Source organism: Myxocyprinus asiaticus, chromosome 15 (assembly GCF_019703515.2).
Source record: "Myxocyprinus asiaticus isolate MX2 ecotype Aquarium Trade chromosome 15, UBuf_Myxa_2, whole genome shotgun sequence".
NCBI lineage: Eukaryota > Metazoa > Chordata > Actinopteri > Cypriniformes > Catostomidae > Myxocyprinus > Myxocyprinus asiaticus.
The window spans coordinates 24,940,247-24,953,471 of record NC_059358.1 but is presented as its reverse complement, the minus strand read 5'-3'; the positions used below and the strand labels follow the sequence as shown (position 1 = coordinate 24,953,471).

Genomic DNA, 13,225 nt, shown 5'->3' with positions numbered 1-13,225 from the left:
TTCATGAGGTCACAAGGGGCCATTATAAATGAATGCCATACATTCTGTACTATACTCCCCTATGTGTGCATATGTATTCATGTATGAACAGTATCCAGTATGTGTTTGTGTATTCATGTATGAACAGTGTAACATGTTTATGTAAGGGACTATGGTTGAGGAAAGCAAGATTGTGTGTATGTGTGCGCATATGACCATCTGCATCACACCACCACATCAGCACCGCATGATCACACCGGAAATTGGAATGTTGGTTCCGAAAGTGCATGTACACCAAATCAAGCCCATTGAGCCAAATTACTGAAAGCGCAATTTACCATCAAACATTTTTGCATCAATTCAAGCGTGAACGCAATTCCCTCTAACACTACTAACAGCGCGTTGTGCAAGCAACCTCCAAGACACGGGTTCTAGTCCGTGGGAACCCGGAAGGAATTTCAGAGGTTGTATTTTCACTCAAAAATTAAACTTTTACTCCACTGATGGTTAGGTTTAGGGGTGGGGTTTGGGATAGGGGGTAGAGGTAAAAAAATATACATCCTGTTGTCTGTTTTACATTATTTACAACTAAAAATACAACTCTCTTTTGGCACCACTCTGTGGACCTTTCACTCAGAAACGCATTCATACTTTCAACAACACTTCCAGCTTTGGCCACTGGGGACAGTGCATTGAATTTATGTAAGCGCAGAACGATTTCAGCAGCAACATTTTCTTCAACGTCTTCAACATTGCTCTGCTATTGGCATAAAACAATAATTATTTTCGGTTCGGTTTTGGTTTGCCCTCACCATTCCACAAGATCAAAATGACCATGCATTGCCATGCACGTCCATCTGTCTGAGAAAATTGTCACTTTATTTGAAGCACAGATGTCATTTAATTTCACTCTCATACCCTTATTAAATTCTATTACTGCTGATGCGACTGTGTGTATGCTCATTTTACAGTTGCGCGCAACAAGAGATTGTCCCAATTCACCCTTCATGTTCCTCTTTCCCACTTTTCATCCAATTCCATTTTTTTATGTCTTTCATTGGCACCACATTGGAACAAGAGTTGCCAAGGCACTTAAGGGGCATGAGTTAACTTGTAAAATGCATCACTCTGACCTGCTCTGATTTTGATCCATCTGCATTTCTGATCTTATAGCTTAATCCAGCTTCAACAGTTTGGTCCTGGAAGGCCCGAGGCCGGAGGTGGGCAGGTAGGCGTCCGTGAATGCTGGAATTCCAGTGCATCAGCAGAAGAAGGTGGAGGATATTTTTTGATGCACTGATCCAATGTTCTGCTTATCACAGATTAAATTTGCGCTTTGTCCTTCAGGCTATGTAATAATGCATGTGGGTGGGGGAGTGGTGAATTTATGTCTCTTGGAAGAGAAGAAGGGCGTAGAGTAAAAAGAGAGAGAGAGAGACTAGTGTGTATGGCCCTGAGTGTGTGAGCGTGCATTTGTATGTGTCAGGAGACTGTCTTGGCACGTTTTCTCTCTCTCTTTCCTTCTGAGTCTTGTTGATTGTTAGTGCCAGACTTTTATGCCAAGCCGGCAGCCATTACTCAATCAGACAGCTTCCTGTGAGCTCTTCTCATTTAAACCACACACAAACTCCAAACCTATGAGCACAATTATCACCCTTTATACAAACACACGCACAGAACTGGTTGCGCGCACGCGTTCACACACAGGCAACTCCCACAACGAAAACACTCTACACGTGCGAAACAAAAATCGAAGTCCTGCTGAAGTCTCAGTTTCTGGGACACCATTAAAGCACTTCATTTCGATATGAACTAACCCCTGTCACCCACACACACAAATCCTGTTTACAGCACTGAAAGTGCTATCAAGCTAGTCTTCTAAGGACAAAAATACTGTAACTGCACATACAGATATAAATGAACACTCACAATAGAGCTGTTCATTCATAACTTCAATTTGTAAACCAACCCGTAAGGCTAATTTGGGTTCCCTTCGAATGGGTTTTCAGAATAGCATATTTTTGCATTGTATGAGAGAAATAAGGTCTGTGGTAAACATTATTGGAAGATTGTTTCATGTTATGTTTCACAATATAAATTACACACAATCAAACCTAAATGTTGATTTTTTAAAACAGTTTAGTTCTTTAAAAGCATAATTTGCGAAAAAACATACTGACAACAACCTTATGTAGCGACTTAAATTTTTAATGGTTTCAAAACTCACGTATAAGATATTATTATATGTGTGTTATATATATTTATGAAAGTCTCTTCAAGTAATATTCAAGGAATACTTCACCCAAAAATGAAAACTCTGTCATCTCTGTCATAAGAGCTCTGACTTCCGGAGAGTACAAAATTAAATTTTTTGCAGAATATCCTGACCACTCTTTTTCATATGATGAAAGTGAATAAGGACTGGGGTTGTCATGCTTCACAGTGATTCTCTTAGAATTTACTCACCTCATGCCATCCCAGATGAGTATGAGTTTCTTTCTTCTGCAGAACACAAATGAAGATTTTTAGAAGAATATCTCAGGTCTTTAGGTCCATACAATGCAAGTGAATGGTGACCAGAACTTTGAATCTGCAAAAATCACAAAGTCAGCGTAAAAGTAATCCATATGACTCCAGTGATTAAATCCATGTCTTCTGAAGAAATATGACAGGTGTGGGTGAGAAACAGATCAACATTTAAGTCCTTTTTTTCTATAAATGTCCACTTTAACTTCCAAATTCCTTTTCTTTTGTTTCTGGCCATTAGCATTTTTCATGCATATCGCCACCTCGTATCACTTCTAAATCATGGATTTACCCAGTAGAGTCTTATCAATTATTTTTATGCTGACTTTATGTGATTTTTGAAGATTCAAAGTTCTGGTCACCATTCACTTGCATTGTATGGACCTACAGAGCTGAAATATTCTTCTAAAAATCTTAATTTGTGTTTTGCAGAAGAGAGAAAGTCACACATATCTGGGATGGCATAAGTATGAGTAAATGATAAGAAAAATTTCATTTTGGGTGAACTATCCATTTAAAGTAGTCCATTACACCCTTGAGCTGTATTCCAAGTCTTCAGAAGTCATATGATAGCTTTTAGGGACAGACCGAAATTTAAGTCATTATCCAAGAAAGTCATATGGGTTTGGAATGACATGACGGTAGAAAATAATGACAGACTTTTAGAGTGATCTATTCCTACAGACCTTATTTTACTCAGAAATCAAAAAACACAATTCTAAATAAAAGCATTAAAAATTCTAGAGGAAGCCCATGGCTCAAAGGTGTTAATTCCGTTAAGGGTATTAGGACTATAAACTGAACAACTCTAGTTGGTCAACAGGATGTGTGCCTGAGATTGTTCCTGTATTTTTCCTGCTGGGTTTGTGTGAAGATGTATGTTGTATATCAAAAGGAACAGTAGAGAGGGAACGTGCTCATCAACGCACTCTTTTTTCATCTCTCTCCCCATGTCCTCATCTATCAGCCAACAAAGGAACTATTTCTTTCCATTTGATAACAAAATCTTCCTTTTCTGTACCTTTCTGAATAGTGGCCTTTAGTGGCTCTTTATCAACACTGTGTTGCTCTCTCTTTCTTGCTCTCTCTATCTCACCCTCTTTGGCTGTCTTTTCCTGTCGCTTTCTTACTAAATAACTTTTTTTTTTCTCTGCCAGTGACCTTACAGCAGGGCTTTGAACCTTGCTCTTTCTTCTACCCTCTCCATCAGTCTCTCATTCTCTCCCTCACTCTCACACTCACTCTCTTTCTCTCTAGAGGAAAATCACACACTCATCAGGGAAAACTGATGAGTGTGTGATTTTTGCTCCTGATGAGCAAAGTCACAAGGAGAATATTAATGGACTTCAGCAACCAATTAACACCTATCTCACATAACATCCTTTTATACAAACAAGCCAGCATGCTGAGAAAAAAGGATCGAGGGCAAGTGAGGGAGCAGGTTGGGGTTCGGTGGGGGGGGGGTGTTGGGGGGGTATAGATTTAGAGGAAGCTGCTTAATTTGACATTTATGCAGTGTGGACAGAGATGACGGAGGTGTCTGGGAGAGAATGGTTAGAGACAGAGCATGTGATCATGATAGAAAGAGATAGAGGAATGATGAGGTGAGACACGGTGTGATTAGAAATCATGGGAAGTTACTGTAATCACAATTAATCAAGAGTTGTGCTTCTGGACCTATCCAGACTGTTGACAGTATTAAAGTGATTAAAAAGGAGTTCATTATTCAATGCACATAATTAAAGTCAAATCCCAATTAAATTTGGAAGAAAAATAACGGAAAGGGAGCTTATTGCCATTGTGAATGCCTACTATGAATCTAAAATGTTCAATAATAGGTTCATATGTTAAGGGACAGACATCTTCAAAATCCCTTTGTACAGTATTTTAATAATATATGGGCTTTAAATGTCTTGCGAAAAAGCTTCGATTTAGCATTTTTCCAATTTAACAGTTTGTCTTTACAAATTATATTATCAGCATAACAATTTGAGTGATATATGAACTGAAAATTTAATATTTTAGAATTTTTTCGTTTTTAGTATGGCCACTTTTTGCTTTTATGACAGCATGCACTGGAGCTGGCATGGATCCCAACAAGTTTGTGCAAAACGTGATGATCCATGTTATTCCAGCATTATTTGAGAATGTTACAAAAAGCATTTTGTGTGCTTTGATGGAAGCAAGGAAATCTGTTAACATGGTCATTGTCACAAATTTGCTTATTTCATTAGTGAAAATCTTAAATATCTCATTCATTTTGTCACATTTCTTTGTTTCATTTGTTTATTTTGAAATCCTAAAATGTTCTGTATTTTCCAGGTTTAAATTTGATTTTGAATCCCATATACAGACGTTTGAACCCCGTTGTACAGTAGGGTGGACCAGGAGACTAGGGTGGAGCCAGCAGAGGGCCGGGAGATCAGGGCGGAGCCAGCGGAGGGCCCAGAGACCAGGGCGGAGCCAGTAGAGGGCCCGGAGACCAGTAAGGACCAGGCAGACGGCCAGGAGACCAGAGCGGACCATACGGAGCAGCAGATGACCACTGGGAAACCGGCGGATGGCCATTAGAAGCTGGCAGGGTCCAGACAACAGGGGACTCAGAGAGGTCAGAAGTGAGAGCAGCTGGGGACTCAGAGGGCTCAGAGGTCAAGGCAACATGGGACTCAAAGGGTTTAGAGTTCAGAGTAGTTGGGGGCTCAGAGAGTTTAGAGGTCAGAGCAGCTGGGGACTCAGAGGGCTCGGAGGTCAAGGCAACATGAGACTCAAAGGGCTCGTAGGTCAAGGCAACATGGGACTCAAAGAGTTCAGAGCAGCTGGGCACTCAAAAAGTTCAGAGTTCAGGGTAGCTGGGAACTCAAAGAGTTCAGAGTTCAGGGTAGCTGGGGACTCAGAGGGCTCAGAGGTTAAGGCAACATGAGACTTAAAAGGTTTAGAGTTCAGAGTAGTTGGGGGCTCAGAGGACTCAGAGGTCAGAGCAGCTGGGGATTCAGAGGGCTCAGAGGTCAAGGCAACATGAGACTCAAAGGGCTCATAAGTCAAGGCAACATGGGACTCAAAGGGTTCAGGGTTCAGAGTAGCTGGGGACACAGAGGGCTCAGACGTCAAGGCAACATGGGACTCAAAGGGTTTAGAGTTCAGAGTAGTTGGGGTCTCAGGGGGCTCAGAGGTCAGAGCAGCTGGGGACTCAGAGGGTTTGGAGGTCAAGGCAACATGAGACTCAAAGGGCTCAGAGGTCAGAAGAGCTGGGGACTCAGAGGGCTTGGAGGTCAAGGCAACATGGGACTCAAAGAGTTCAGGGTAACTGGGGACTCAAAGAGTTCAGAGTTCAGGCTAGCTGAGGACTCAGAGGGCTCAGAGGTCGGGCAGCTGGAGACTCAGATGGTTCATAGGTCAGAGCAGCTGGAGAGCAAGGCATTAGGGGACTTGGAGAGCAAGGCACTAGGGGACTCGGAAATCAAGGCGGCCAGGGACTCAGTGGTCAAGGCTGTGTTATTCTCACATGAAGGGTATAAACTCTCCAGAGCAATCTCAAAGTACTCCCTCCATGTGAGTTCTCCCATCTCAGGCCAGTCAGTGAAACACAAACACTACAGCCTGAAAGGATAACAACTGACAAAGAACACTATGAAACCAAGGAATAAATATACAAGGGGCAAATGATAAAACGAGGAACACCTAGAACTAATATCCATAGAAACCAATGAACATAGACCATGAAAAAAACTACAAATCCCATAATAAAACACAAGACAATGGATGGACAATAAAAATGCATGGCCTTCTCTAGCGGTCACCAGGGAAATCCTTACAATATGATACATTTATTGTCATATATTGTGATTAAAACCATGCATATGCTACATTTCCTTAAAAAAACAAAAGCAAACTGCCGTCTACTTATGAGTTATATACATATAAACAACATAGCTGTTTCTTTGTCAAATACTGGGTTACATAACTGTTACCTTATTGATTTGCAAACAGTGCGCAGTCACGCCAGAGACCTGAATTAAATGAAATTATTGGGGGCTCTGGGGAGGGTTGAAATAAATAAAAAAAGGAGTGTTTCAAATAATGAGTTAGCAGATCTGCAAAGGTGGGTAGCAGAGGACCAAAATATGACACCGAACAAAATGAAACAGAGAGGTGAATTAAGAGTATGGAACATACTGTAGTGTGACTACGAGCAGGACAGGAAGAACAACAGTAAGTGACATTAAAAAATATTTAAGTGGCATTAAAGAAATACTTTAATATATCCCAAAATAAAAATTCTGTCATCATTCATTCACCAAAATGTTTCTTCCAAACCAGCATGACTTTCTTTTTTGGAACACAACAAGAGACATTTTGTACTGGTCATTAATTTCCATGCAATTATGATGCTACTTTTATGGTGCTTTTGCATCTTTATTAAAGCTTAAAAGGTTCTTTACAATTGCATAGGAGATAAAAATGACCAGAACATTCTTAATTTTTTCTCCATTTATGTTACACTTAAGAAAAAATGTCATATGGGGTTTGAACAACATGAGGGTGAGTAAATGATGACAGAATTTAATTTTTTTTGTGTGAACTATTCCTTTAATTGAGAGTTAATTATGCTAAAACAGTTTGGAAAAGGCAGAACAGAGATTTTGGAGCTCAAGTACACATCTTTACCATCTAGTTTAACAGGCTGCCTGTCGACTAAGAGGAACAATTGAGGAAATGAGAGCTGAGGGAAGATGAAATAATTAGAAGGCCTACCTGCGGCATTCATTGAAATATGCAAATCCATTTAATTTTGCTTTGATTTGCTCTGCTGCTCCCATTTCAAACTTGCCCTCACTCTCCTCTCCTTTCCGTCTCCACTCTTCTCTCGTTCACTCTTGATTTTGTATTAATACACTGCAGGTATGTCAGTCCAATTATTATGGTTTTGTACTGCCCATGGACACAGACCATGTGTGTGTGTGACAGAGAGAAAGGCAGAGAGAGGGGGTGAGTGACAGTGTGTGATAAGATGTTTATGAAAATTTTTACGCCTGATTTATTGTTTTAAAAAGCACAAACTTGAGAATTATAATCAGTTTCTCAGTGTGCATTCATGTGAGATGTATTTGGTTACAAAAATAGATGAGTTTTTGTGTTTTTATTTGTTTGTTTGTGTGAGAGAAAAAGAGACAGAACATCTTTTTGTAGATTACAGTTGTCTTCTTTAAAGGTGCCAGAGGCATCGCTAGGAAAAAAAAAAAAAAGGCCCCAAATTATTTTGTTATAGCCCCCAATGTTTTCTGTTTGGAACTCATGTGAAAACCAGGCTCCAGCCATCACATCAGTTGTCCAGGTGTTGATGGATGAAATTATATTAATCTACAGTTCGACACTATATACATGCTAAATATGCTTCTCAACTGAAAGATGCATTTGCACTGTATGATTCAAGGTTGGTTTTCGCATGAACCATCACAGTACAGGCATTTTCACACCAAACAAGAATATTCACCATGATTTCTCACCACGATTAACATTTTGAATTGAAACAATAGATTCCTAATGAGCCATTCTTACCTGGAGTGGATATTCATGCCGAATCGCACGGCGACAAAGCAAAGCTTTTTTTTACGGTGAGTGTGTAAAATGTTTTCTTCGCCCAATGATGAAATGCCCCAACGAATAAAATATGACCTTTGGGTCATGTGTCAGGAGCCACTGCTGTTACCGAAACCAGCGCAACAGGTGGCGCTAAAGCACAGAAAGCGCTCGCTGAAGGATCTTAAGGAAGAAATCCCGATCCAGCAGTGAGGATGTGTGGTTCATTTGCATCAAATGCCTAAAAACGTAATTTGTTTTATAAAAAATTAAAAAATCCTCATACAGGTTCTCTTAAAATGTAAATGATAATGCTGAATCCTTGCATCCCCTTTAAAAACTCTCTGATCTTACCTGGATTGTCTTCATAATTTATGTCTTTATTTAATAATTTAATCATACGTGAGTTCTCTTATATCTGCCATGATCCTACCATTTTGGTCTTATTTTATTCTTGTTATGGAGGGATTGTGACAGTTTCCGCCACCCATCTCTCAGGTTGTTCCATGTGCTTGTGTTTTCCTCTCTCCCTTGTGTTTCCCCAGGTGCTGCTCAGTAGCACAATCAGCGTTGGTATGGCAGCTGATTTTCCCCTCCATGACTTAAAGCCACGCAGGTCGAATGGCTCTTTAAGCTTCGGCAGGGGGAGAAGTCAGTGAGGGAGTATGCTATGGAGTTTTTGGTGCTATCTTTGGGTTTGGGCCACAATCAGACCAGCCTTATGCAAACTTTAAATGCTGGTTTGAGTAAGCCAATAAGATCCTGTGTGCCTGAAGAGGGATGACAGAGTGTGCTCACAGCCACGGATGTCGTTCCCCTACCGCTACCAATGCCCATGGCCACGGAGGCCATTCCCTTGTCGCTACCAACGCCCATGGCCACCGAGGCCATTCCCCTGTCACTGTCAGTGCTCATGGCCACAGAAGTCATTTCCCCGGTTGATTCCACTTCCATCCTGGAGCCGTCTGTCCTCGCTCCCATCCTGGAGCCCTCTATCCTTGCTCACATCCTGAAGTCGCCCATCCTCGCTTCTGTCCTAGAGGCACCTGATCCCACTTATTCCCTTAAGCTATCTCCTGGATCAATCATGCCTAGTCAAGCCGTCAAACCAAGTCAAGCCATTAAGCCAAATCAAACCGCCAAGCCTAGTCAATCATTCAAGTCAAATCAAGCTACCACTCCAAGTCAAGCTGTCAAACCAAGCCAAGCTATCACACAAAGCCAAACCATCACTCCTAATCAAGTCACCACGTCAAGTTGTCACTGCCACACCAAGTCAAGTCATCTCACCTATTCAAACTGACAAGCCAAGTCAAGCCGCCAAACCAAGTCAAACAGCTAAGTCTAATCAAGCCATCATGCCAAGTCAAGCTGTCAAGCCTAGCCAAGCCATCACACCTAGCCAAACCATCATGACAAATCAAGCCACCACACGAAGTCAAACCGGCACATCAAGTCAAGTAGTGCCATCAAGTCAAGTCGTCACCTCAAGTCAAGTTGTCACTGCCTCACCAAGCCAAATCATCTCTCCTAGTCAAGCTACCACACCAAGTCAAGCTGTCAAGTCAAGCCAAGTCATCACAGCAAGTCAAACTGACACACCTAGTCAAGCTGCAAGGTCAAGTCGTCAAGTCAAGCCACCATGTCAAGCACACTGTCATGATCCTGCCATTTTGGTCTTGTTTTATTCTTGTTATGGTGGGATTGTGACAGTTTCCTCCACCCATCTCTCAGGTTGTTCCATGTGCTTGTGTTTTCATCTCTCCCTCCTGTTTCCCCAGGTGCTGTTCAGCAGCACAATCAGTGTTGCTATGTTGCTTGAGATTATGGGCAGCACCTGTTTTCAGTCCTTCCTTTCCCTTTATATTCTCTCCTTTGTCTTGTCTGTGCTGTCGGATCGTTTTGTTCCCTTGTCTAGTCGGTTTTATTGTGTAAGTTCCTTGTATTCCTCTTTGCTCCCAGTCAGTTATCATTTGATCTTTTCTTTGTCTTGTTGTTATTTCTTCTCCCTCGAGAGAGTTTTTGTTTGTATTTTGTCATGTTGTTTATTTTTCTTCATTGTGAGAGTTTTTGTTTCTCTGTTTATGTTTGTTTTGTTTAATAAATATTTCCATTTATCTCATTCCTGAATTTGGGTCCTTATTCACATTATAAGACCCTGACAATATCTTTAATAAAATATATATTGTGGCATCTTTGTATCATCTTTTTTAATAAACAAATTTACTGATCTTATGTGTTTTTCTTTGCCAGATATTACTAATATTAATACTATTGCTGTTACTTTCAGTTACTTTCAGTGCACTTTGTATAGGCCATATGTCTTTGTATTAAATGCCTTTGTATACCAAAAACGTAGCGATGTCTCAACAAAATGATGTAATCATTATTGCTGTGCGATCATTTACAGTCATTGACAGCAGTTCAGTTTTACAATCTAATAATGGGTCAGACTGAAGAGAGTTTTTTTTTTCTTTCTTTTTTTTCTGTGCATTATATGGACTCTGGGAGTGTTTAAATGTTGCCACGTTTAATTAGTAACATACAGGATTTTGAGCAACATGGTATATAGGAATGCAGCAGATTACACACAAGTGAAACCGGACTTTCCTCGATATCACGGCACAATTGACAAAATTTACATGGCCTGTTTGATTTCTACTGAGACTTTTCTAGTTTTAAGCGCTTTGGAGAAAGTCAAACCTCTTGAACAACTATTCCCAACATTATAAACAGCATAAAAAGAGAGGTTACGTTTTTCGCATGTCTCATAATCACCCTTACGAAAATGTATCACGATTTTACAGCAGTAACAGTAACTTTGGTATTTTTATATAAAATTAATAAATATGTTGTAGATTTATATTGAATAATCTATCAGGAGGAATCTATTAGACTTCAGTTTTGCCATTGTTTGCCTTCAGATATTCCTAAAGTTTATTAAATCATTAAGAGCCAGATGAAAGGAAAACAATATCTGTTGTGAAGTAACAAAACATTTTTACTAGCACAGTCCAAACTCAGTAAAGTGGTTTACTCATGGGTACAGTCAGACTATTATAACTAGTACTATAATAAGTAACTAGTTCTAATAAGTCCAAATAACTAGTCCTAATAATGTTTAAATTAAATTAAGTTTCATTCAAAAGGTTCCAGAAACTTAGACGATATAAAAATCACTCAGAGTGCTGAAATACTACAGATACCTATCATGTAAATACTATGGTATACTGTATATCAAAATACCATAATATTAGTATCACTTTACTAGGGGTGGGAATCACAAGGTAACTGGTGATATAATATCGATATTAAGGTCACGATACAACATTATCGTGATTCTATATTTTTGGTGTATTGTGATTCAAAACTACAATATATTGCAATATTTCACTCAGTGTTTCTCATTCATCTTCACTGGACTTAAGAAAACTGTTTTCAAATCACCAAATGCATTGTTAAATTAATATAAAAGTGCCAGTTTACAAAACAAGGTCAGTTTATTTCCTAATATCTATGTACAATGCAAAGCAATAAGCATATAAGTTCATAACGGTTCCCTATTTTTGTGGTTAGGCAGGGTTCTTACAGATGCTTCAAAGTTAAATTCAAGGACTTTCAAGAACTTTTCAAGCACATTTTATTTGTTTTCAAGGACTATGCTCGAGATGTCATTAAAAAATTCTTTATTTGTTTATTTTAAATAAAATATTGTATTCATTCAGTTAATTTATTTTTGTAAAATACCACTTACAAGTACAACATATCTCAATGTGCATCTTTAACTACATATCCTCACAGTAACAATTCTTGGTTCATTCATGACGAAATTGATGTGCAATTGTAGTATGCTCCCTATGCTCCTTTCCAACAAAAGTGTATAACTGGGTCCATAAACAGTAGTCCATATGACTCATGTGCTATGTTTCATGTTTTCTAAAGTCACACAACAGAATTATGTGAGGAACTGAACAAATTGCAAATGGGTCATTCTCAAAAAATGTTGACTTTCCAACTTACAACTTACTATATTGACATTTTCTGTTCAGTCCAATTTTTGCCTATAAATGCAGAGTGTAAACATTTTGTAACATGTTGACATACATTTTTATTCATAAAGGACAACTTGGCTGTTGTTCTTTCTTTTATTATTTAATTTTGTTTCACGAACGCAGTAAGTTAACACTAAATTAATACTAATGAGGTTTAAATGGGTTACAACACCACATTTTGAAGGTTCAGTGGGGTACAACACCAAATATTTGTGTGTGAAAATATTAGTTAAAATGTGAATTAATAACTTATTAACATGCTGGGAAAAATCACTATATACATATTTAAGCAGCCTCTGAACTTTGACCTTAAAAAATATTTTCCCCAAATTTTTGTATTTAGTTTTTTTTTAAACATAAAAAAAAAAAAAAAAAAAGGTTTTAACATTGATGACACCAATGCCAAGAAATCAAGGGACAAACATTCTTTTTAAATTATTTAAATTATTAATAATAATTTTGTTTTGCTTTTTTGCACACTTGTTCAGCCTTGCACTAATGCTTTTATTAAAAATAAGTAGAAAATAAATACACAAATAACTTTAAATGTCACAGAAGTGGTGTACTAGATGAAGTGGTCAAGGATTGTTTTCAGGCAATTGACAATTTCAAATATATTTCCTAAAAAATTTGCAAAACAGAGTCAAGCCATTTCATATCATTAAAGGTTAGGTTATAGAATGATACCTTCTTTTTTTCACTATCTGAAAGCTTTTCCATGTCTAAAAAAGTCAAGGGACATGTTTGTCAACATATTTTGATATTGACCCAAATGTTGTCAGAAATAACCTATTTTGTGAGACACAAAGCTGTCATTACACAAGGGGGCGCTAGACAGCTCACAAAACTGAATCCTCCATTGATCTGCATTCAAATCTCAGAACATTTTACATCTCATATAGTTTTTTCATTGTAGATCATTTTTTTATTAAAACTGATAGTTGCAAGGATTCATATTTGTTAAATCCACCACAGCAGTATGTATAAAATGTTGTTTTTAAATCCTCCAGTAACAACTGATAGTGATTGGCCAATTCTGAACAGTGCTGCCAAAAGTAACAGGTGCCACGTGACAGCGCCATCTATGCATT

The 13,225-nt window shown here is 38.7% G+C and overlaps 1 protein-coding gene across 2 annotated transcripts in view; it reads right to left on the bottom strand.

The window, feature by feature from the left end:
* LOC127452438 (cell adhesion molecule 4-like) overlaps nt 1-13,225 on the bottom strand; it is a 201,384-nt gene that overhangs the window by 71,924 nt on the left and 116,235 nt on the right. The window lies entirely within an intron of this gene.